The 9,641-nt window shown below is 36.0% G+C and overlaps 1 pseudogene; it reads left to right on the plus strand.

The window, feature by feature from the left end:
- LOC101998590 overlaps positions 1-8,382 on the plus strand; it is a 28,495-nt pseudogene extending 20,113 nt beyond the window's left edge.
- The last annotated feature ends 1,259 nt before the right edge of the window (positions 8,383-9,641 follow it).

A 9,641-nucleotide genomic window follows, 5' to 3' on the forward strand; every position in this document is an offset into this window, starting at 1 on the left:
CGCTTTACTGCTCCTGCTGAAGCACCCAGATGTCACAGGTGAGGACACAGGTGGTGAGATACGCTTTACTGCTCCTGCTGAAGCACCCAGATGTCACAGGTGAGGACACAGGTGGTGACCACAGTGTTCTTATGAGATGCTGGAAAGACTCTGCTAGTGCCCTGAGAGTTGTTTTTATTACAGAAGTGTCAGTCCTTCACATTCACTGTAATAAACAGATGACTAAGAGAAAAAACTAAGAAAAACAATCAAATTCTGGTCAGTGTCTGAGATTTCTGGAGGGTAAACTGAAATAGGCATGAAGAGTATATATTGTCCTGTGGATACATGTCCTTTTATTCACAAGTTATGTTTTTAGGGCAACAAAAATCTTTTAGTTTCTTTCTCTCATTCTGATGAAATAAGTTTGGGTTGGAGAAAAGAAAACTCTCCTCACGAAGCCTAAGTAAAAAGCCTAGACTTTATTGCGTCTGGCTGGGATGATGTACATTCTGAGAAGTTTCCAAAATATTTAGATTCTCTAGAATGATATTTTGATCGATGTGGGAAAATGTAGATTCAGAAACTTTGTCAATTCAGAAGTCCGTTTCCTTAAAGTTTTGTTGAACAATGATCTTTTTCACTGTATCAATAGTGTTTTCTTTTGCTTGTATTTTAAAACAGATTCAGTGGTACAGCAGATAGAAAACACACTCTCCCTTCTGTGCCCAATACATGATAAAAGCACAACCATGTATTATATTTTTTTGCATAGGAAAAGATATCAACAAGCAGCCAAGAAGACTTCACCAAATTTATGAAACATTATTATGAGGGATAAGAAAAATGTAGAACAGGAAAGATGATGTTGAAACATTAATGTTAGATGAACATGCATGTAGTAAGACACACAAGCTATGACTTGTATCTAAAGACCTGTAAAGATTCTGGTTCCAAAGCAATAGCAGATTAAGAAGAGAACAAAGTTGAATATAGGATGCTGGACTTGCTGAGATTCCCTTCCCATTCCCATTCATCATATCACACCCCTCCAGGAAAATAAAATTCTTACAAGGTACTAAGGGTAAGAAGCTCTTTACCTGATACATTGATGACTGGCAGGGAATGAACAATGCATAGAAATGAAAGCAGAGGCTGGCTGGTTTGAGTCCCCAAACTCTAGATCTCAGATCCCTTTCCCTGCCTTGCTCCATGTATATGAGCAGTGGGGTCACTCATCCAGACAAAAGGAATAAAGCAATGCCCCTTATTTTACCAATATAATAGAAACTCTTTTCCATATATTTACACAATGGATTGAAAGCACCCATCCAAGACACAGACTCATGGGGTTTTCAGGAGTGAGTGGAAACATGGCGCCCTTCAGGGAGATACTTCAGTCACACATAAACTTTTCTCATTGAGACTACACCAGAATTCTTCTCTAGATCAGCTGGATTCTTATGTCTTTGCTGTCATGAATTGTCACTTTTTCAAAAATTGATTTTCAGCATTCTGATGGTTGTAAGGTGAAACCTCAAAGTAGTTTTGATATGCATTTCCCTGATGACTAAGGCTTTTGAACATCTTTCTAAGCTCCTCTCAGCAATTTGAATTTCATCTTTGAGAATTCTTTGCTTAGATATGTACGCCATTTATTAACCAGGTTATTTGTTTTCTTGATATCTCATTGTTTGAATTTTTTATATATTTTGGATCTTAGCCCTCTACTGAATGTGTGGTTGCTAAGAATATTTTACCACTTTATAGCCTGCCATTTAGTTCTAATGATGGTGTTTTTTTCCATAAAGAAACTTTTTAGTTTTATGAGGTTCCACTATGCTATTTTTAATGAAGTGAGGGGAAAGGAGAAGAGTGTATATATGGTGTGTTTAGCTTCTATTTGTTTATGTAGATGATGAGATGTACCTGAAATTTCATTTCCAATATCTGATTGTCATAATAGTTGTGTTTGTGGGAATATAAGAAATAGTATGATGTTGGATTTCCCCTCTGTATGCTGTGAATATGTTTTATTAGCATATAGGCTACTTGGCCTATGACATGTCAAAATATAGCAGGAAGGAAATCCAAGTAGAGATAGAGAAAGAAAGAAGGCAGAGTCAGGCAAATGCCATAAATCACCGAAGGAGAAAGATGCTTGAATCTTGCTGGTAGGCCACAACCTCATGGTGAAATACAGATTAATAGAAAATGGTTAATTTAAGATGTAAAACCTATCTAGGAATACATCTAAGCTGTTGGTCAGTGTTGTAATTAATACAGTTTCTGTGTGAATATTCGAGTGTGGGAACAAACATGAAGAATCTTTCAAATTGGACACATCCAACACACACATATTCATAAATATATATGCAATAGAATGTGATTGTAAGAGAATATTGTATTTAGGTACAAATTTAGCATCTGACTTCTAATGTCCTTTACCATAGACTAAAGTATTTTGAAGAATTATATTGTTTTATTTGATCTTTTTAATTACTTATGCTTTATTTGCTGTTACAGCTACTAAATAATAAATATACCCTTATCTATCATAATATCTGTAGAGGATAGTGAAATAAATACACAGCACAGAATTTCTGTATAACTATATGTATACAAACTTTTATCCATGAATGAAAAATGCACATTTACACTTATTTTGGATCACCTGCATTGTGCTGTGTATGGCCTGACATTGTGCCAAAATGTTACTTTTCTCCTATTTCCCCTTTTGTCACTGTGACCAAATAGCTAAAGTCCAGGAAGAGATTCACCGTGTGGTTGGCAGAAACCGCAGCCCCTGCATGCAGGACAGGAGCCACATGCCCTATACAGATGCCGTGATTCATGAGGTCCAGAGATTCATCAGCCTCATCCCCATCAACGTGCCCCATGCCGTGACCTGTGACATTAAATTCAGGAACTACATCATCCCCAAGGTGAGCTTGTCTCTTCTCTGCTGCACCTCTGTGCTCTTGATGCTCACAGGTTCACAGTGTTGTTACAGTCCTCTGAGTTATCTGGTTCTGCTGATGGCTTATACTGCTTCACGGTGAGAGGAGCAGCTCACTGCAGGTGCAGATATAGCTGGTAATGACACTGCCACATTTGCTCACTCTTCCAAATACTGTTCGGCAAAGTTTAGGCATCTCTGTTTGAAGGTCCACATTCTGTCAATTTTCCAAAAGACTTTTCTGACTTTTTATCATTATGAGAAAAAAAATCTCCAAATTGGAAAGAATTGATATCCTGGATTCTTCAACTCATCAATAAAGTTATATCATTCAATCAATTATTTGTGATATTTATTTCTCTGCTCTATTTCTTTTCATTGATATAGTCTGTAAACATTTCAAAGGTCTCCTAAATGGTGAGTATCTTTCTATTATTATCTCTTTAGTGCCGATTCTGATTTTCTTTCCATTAGCTCAATAGAATCAATTTATATAATCATTCTGTTGGTCTTAATCTTATCTGAACATATGAGTTTTATTATTTATAATAATGTTTCTGTAGATGTATGTTAAATTGAAGGTTTTATGTGAGGTAATACTTTTCTATATACTTTTCTAATTCCCGTGTTCTTAGTTTATCTTCTGTACGATGAATTGCAGGATGGTGATGAACAAAACTGTTTGCAAGTAACATTTCTTGTCTCATTTCTGATAAGGTTGAAGAATAATGACTTTAATATCTCTTTATCGATTTTGAAGTCCTAGGATACACTGATAGTTGTGTAGATCAGGTGAAAAATTTTGATCTGATTTATTTAATGGTTTATGAGATACTTTACTGTGGAGCCAATTAGTTTGAGTATGTCCCAGGAACATAGATTTTCACTTTCAGATGAATTTTATTCACAAAAGTTTTTATATTATTTTTAAAATTGTTCTTTATGCCCATTTTATGGTTCTATGTATTTAATACTTTTGATCACTGACTGTATATGGTATAAATGCCTATTTATAATGGATTTCTCCACTACACAGTGCTTATGACTTCTAGTTTATTAAAATTCTCTTCATAGTTTTTCTTCCTCAAATTTGTTCTATTGTATTTTTATATTAAAACCAAGCTTTTGCCTTAAAAAGGAGTTTAAATTGATTCATGATTTCATTATCTTTGTAGTTATTTCTGTGGCAAATAAGTGCTATTTTGAAGATTTCACAAATTGCATCTGAAAAATGTAGAATTTTATTGGAATAATTTTATTCATAAAGCATGACATTGGTCTCTCCTGGGATTCTTCTTTTTTGAGGGAGGGTGGAATGGATCAAAATGATACTCGTAAGGTTCCAGTTACTAACATCATGTGCTGATGATAGAACTTAATTCTCCAATTGGCAGTAGGTTTTCTGTATGATAACAGACTTAGTATATAGGTTAGTTCATCTGTTTGGCTAAGGGACATTCTCAAGGTAAGACTTCTGAGGTCTGTGGTTAACGTATAGAATTTGGTTAAGTTTATGTACTTAGAGCTAACTAAATAATAAGTATAACAAAGGTCAAAATAGGAATGGCAAATTTATTTATATCTTCCTTGGGCTTAAAGCCTAGTTTGAGGTGAGTGTTGTATCAGCTAAACTTACACTCTCCTTCAGGTTCATGACATGACAGGTTTCTTTGGGATGTAGTCAAGTAGAATATTCTATTCTTGTAATTTATGAAACAACCAAGTTGATTCTTCATTCTGAGAAATAGGATAAATGATTTCTTAGATGAAAATAGAGCTACTGATCTCATCAAAACAAATAGGATAAGAAGGAACCAATGATCTTTGCCATAATTGTTCTGGCAGATTTCAGCCTTTCTAGGCTAAGAAGATTGTGCTGCCCCTTCAGAAGCTCTCATTGCAGTAGAGCAGCAGTCACAGTTAACATGTAAACAAATGATTATGAACTTACTATGTTCAATGCTTGTAGAGACTAGAACTTAATTTTCACATAATTTACACATATCATTAATGGTCTTTTTAGTTTTAAAAGTTTAGACATATTTAGATAAACTGCTTTCTAATATGTGTTGGCAGCCTTGAAAAAGATTTATAGACCACATTCCTAGAAAGTTTGAAATGATATGAGGTTAGTTTTTCTACTAGTTAAAGAGAACTTGCCTGCACCACCTCCCTGCAATTTCTGTGTCTTCAGAAGTTTTATTGATTTAGCTGTCACCAGATCATCTTACCTTCATCATACTTTGTTTTATTTTATTGTCTCCCTCTTCTCCCCATTCTATATCTCTTTTTTCTCCCAAATAGACCTCATCTTGCATTTCTGACACTCACATATATATTTATGTGTATATATATGCATTTCTATATTTATGTTTGTACATTCACATAGACAGATTATATACAAGACTGAACACATCTACTTCTGCACATAGCACTGCATTTTCTTTCTTATAATATAAATACAAAGATAGATTCTGTAATTCGGAGAACAGGACTGGTATTTATTTGTCTTTCTAAATCTTCCTTTCTGTACTTAATGAATGGTCTCCTATTCTGTTCAAAACACTCAATGAATTTTTCTACTTATAGCCTGATTCACATGAAGGGTATGTAGACATATGTGATGAACTGGAACAGTCAGTGTTCAGAGAAGCAAGAGTTCAATCTAAAGGAAAGGGAGAAGAGACTCAGAAGTTTTAGTCCAAGTACTCATGTGAACATCATTGAAGTCACATCAGCTACAACACTGTGACTGACTTCCTCCCTGCTGCTTACTGTTCTGCCTGTTGAAATGTCCCTACTGTTCTTTGTACTTCATCCCAACTATGAAGCAGAAGGTGAACCCGGATATTTTCCTGATTTGTCTTAGCTCTATGATTTCGTTTAACTTTATTTGTTTCTGTGTTGTTACAGGGAACATTGGTAATAACATCACTGACATCAGTGCTGAATGACAGCAAGGAATTCCCCAACCCAGAGATATTTGACCCTGGCCACTTTCTAGATAAGAATGGAAACTTTAAGAAAAGTGACTACTTCGTGCCATTTTCAACAGGTAATAGAAATTCATTTCCGTGGATGCAGGGACGTGAGGATCTGTCAAGACTTATCTAGTGGCTTCCGAATGGCCAATGATCAGGAGTGTGTTTGTATTCTTCCTTTAGCTACATCACAGAAATACCAAAGAAAACAAAGGCCATTTACACTTTACTCACTGTAAAAATGGAGACGTCATAATTTACATTCAGGTCTTCTTTGCTGTGTCACTCACCTCCGTACGCAACTATGTAATTACAAGTCTCCAAAAATACCAAAAATTGCTGAAGTACCCCAAGTGCACTTGGTAAACATACAAATGAATAATGCTTCTTAAATTTCAGTTAAAGTAGGCCAATGAGAAAGACTCCCAGATCTCTGTTTTACTGGGGATATCAGTACATTTATCTCTCCAACTTGATATCTTAGTGCCAAAAATGGAACACCATTCTAATAAATGATTCCCTAGTTACCGCAAAATTCATGGGTTGTGGAGAATCATAAGAAGAACTCACTTATCATTAATAGAATTTCTTAAAGAGATTAGAGAGTTATTTGTGTTAATTAACACAAAATTTCACCTCAGTCTCCTAGGCAGTCTGATTACAGATGTGAATAACTATAACTAGTTAAAAAGTATTTTTGAACAATGTATTTCTTAATAGTATAGGTTAACTGAGAAACAATTATGTTCCACATTTTTCTATTTGCCGAATTAATTGTTGTTTTATGCAGCCAAACATCTATCCCTCCACCTAAAACTTCCCCTTCATTTATAGTCTCAGTTACAAATGCAGTGATTCTCAAATTTACAAATGAGAATAGTAATCTTTGATTTTATCCCCCCAGGAAAACGGATTTGTGCAGGAGAAGGCCTGGCACGAATGGAGCTCTTTCTATTTCTCACCACCATTTTACAGAACTTTAAGCTGAAATCGCTAGTTAATACTGAGGATATTGATACAACCCCAGTGCTCAATGTATTTGGCTCTGTGCCACCTTATTTCCAGCTTTGCTTTATTCCTGTCTAAAGAAGAGAAGATTGCCCAGCCCAAGCCGTACTGTTTTCTGTAATTCCCCTCTAGACCTCTTTCCCCATCTTTGACAAGATATCCTTCCCTCCTCTCATGTATTCTCATTCTGTCATGATCCAGGAAACACCTGTTAACTATTTTGCAACTTGTTGAATCACAATAGAAATATATTGCTATATTCTATTCTCTGCAACTGTGTTATTATTCTTTTTGCTAACGTGTATCTGGTCTTTAACTAAAATAGGACTTCACTGCAAATAATGTAATAAGAGAATCCATGATCATTTTTTTCTGTATGTTTTCAGTAATAAATAAGTTTGATTTGTGCACCTGTACTTAGACTTGCTTACAGTTTAGGTAAGAAGTGAAATAAAATAGAGTTCCAAACACATTATGCTGGTCCACATATCATGAAGCATAGTGCATATAGGAATGAGTGCTAGAGAGATATTTCATTGACTTACCTATGCCAATGAAACCTGAAGACATAGTAATGTGTTCTTGTTGTACCAACACTGTGTAAACAGAACAAGAGATCCTGGGAGCCTGCTAGACATCCAATCAAGCCTACTTAGTGACCCTTGTTCCCAAGTGTTATACCCTGCCTCTGAAAACAAACTTGTCAGCTCTGAGAAACAACACACAAGGTTCACTTCTGACATCCACATATGTATATGTATATGTTTAGACATTCTCTTACATATAGGCACTTGATTATGCACACATCCACATAACCACATACATACAAGAAATACAGAGTATGAAGAGGAAGATGGTACCAAGACTCTTTGGCTGAGCATCACTTAGACTCACTAGAAGTTTTGTATTTGAAACAAATAACCAGTGTCCATGAGTAGCTCTAGTTAGAGGATAAGTCACATGAGGGGTGCAATTGCAGGGTCAGGTCATGCCTTGCTTTGCTGATAGTGTCAATAAAAGTTAAAATTTTAAATATGCTTTTTCCTTGATGTTCTTAGGTTAGAAGTGAGCATGCATTTAGTTTTCCTATTGCTAACCATGAACTCCATGTACATCCCTTCTCTTCCCAAAAAAATAATGGTCCCAGGAGGAGTCACATTTCTATCACTTTTAGATGCATTACTTCCTTCCTACTACATTACAAATATTTAAATGAGATGATTATCTCTTCTCTAACTTAATCTTAGAGGGTCACTTTGTCTAAGTTCCTACCTTGTGTTCCACTGCAGATTTATTTCTGTATATACCTTAGTGCACAAGCACATATTCTCAATGCTATTTGATCCATAATACAAATTGTTGTGGTACAAAATGCGACTTTTTGTTAAAGTGGGTCAAAGTACTAATTTTTACACAGTTATGTATTGTCCTAATAAAGATATTCTGCACACTTTACTCTGCTATCCTCATGCCTTTAAACTTGCATTCAGACATGCCACCTGTTTTCCTGAGGATTTTTTTGCAGTCAGCTTACATAGGAACTTATCAGTTATAAGACTATGTGTACCAATTGCTTTGATAAATTAACTCTCATCCATCTATTATCTATATGTCTTTCTCTATATCATCCCCTCTCCCATATATCTATGTATTTTGTCTCTCCTTTCTTTTTGTGCTTTATTATTATTATTTTATTACTATAAAAATACCAATTCAAATTCCCACTCCCTCCCCTCCTCCACTCTCTCCACATACCTTCCCAACCCTCCCCTCTCCAGTCCTAAGAGAGGACAATGCACCCTGTGGCAAGTCCAAGGCCCTCCCTACTACATGTAGGTTGAGCAAGGTATACATCCAAATAGAATAGGATCCCAAAAAGCCAGTACACGCAGTAGAGACAAATTCCAGTGCCACTGTCAGTGCCCCCTCAGTCTCCCCCAACTATCATCCACATTCAGAAGGACTACCTTGATACCATTCTTATTCACTGCCAGTCCAGTTGGACTTGGTGAGCTCCCATTAGCCCAGGCAAACTGTCTCAGTGGGTGAACCCCTCATGATCTTGATCTTCTTGCTCATATTTTCACTTCTTCCACTCTTCAACTAGAACTTGGGAGCTCAGTCCTGTACTCCAGTGTATTTCTCTGCCTCTGTTTCCATCTGTTGTTGGACAAAGGTTCTATAGTGATAATTAAGACAATAATCTGTCTAACTACAGGGCAAGGCCAGTTCAGCCTCCCCCTCCTCTATTGCTTAGGGTCTTAGCTGAGATCATCCTTGGGGATTCCTGTTCATTTTTCTAGAACCAGGTTTCTTACTAACTCCATAATGTTCCCCCAATCAAGATATCTCTTTTCTTGCTGGCATATCTGTCCTTTCTCCATCTTGACTATTTCATTCCCTCAAGTTCTCCTCAACCCTCCACTTCTCCCTTCCATCTACTCCTGTCCCCTTGCTACCAATTTTGTCAGCCGATCTTGTCTGTTTCCAATTCCCAGATGGGTCTATATATGTTATTCTTTGGGTTCACCTTATTACTTAGTTTCTATAGGATCATGAACTTTTATAGGATCAATGTCTTTGTTTATGGCTAGTATCCACTTATGAGTGAGTACATACCATATTCATTTTTGTGGGTCTGGGTTACCTGACTTAGGATAGTGTTTTCTTTTTTATTTTATTTTATTTTTTTTATTGAAGAAAAAAATTTTCTG

Source organism: Microtus ochrogaster, chromosome 8, assembly GCF_000317375.1.
Source record: "Microtus ochrogaster isolate Prairie Vole_2 chromosome 8, MicOch1.0, whole genome shotgun sequence".
In the NCBI taxonomy this organism is placed as follows: domain Eukaryota; kingdom Metazoa; phylum Chordata; class Mammalia; order Rodentia; family Cricetidae; genus Microtus; species Microtus ochrogaster.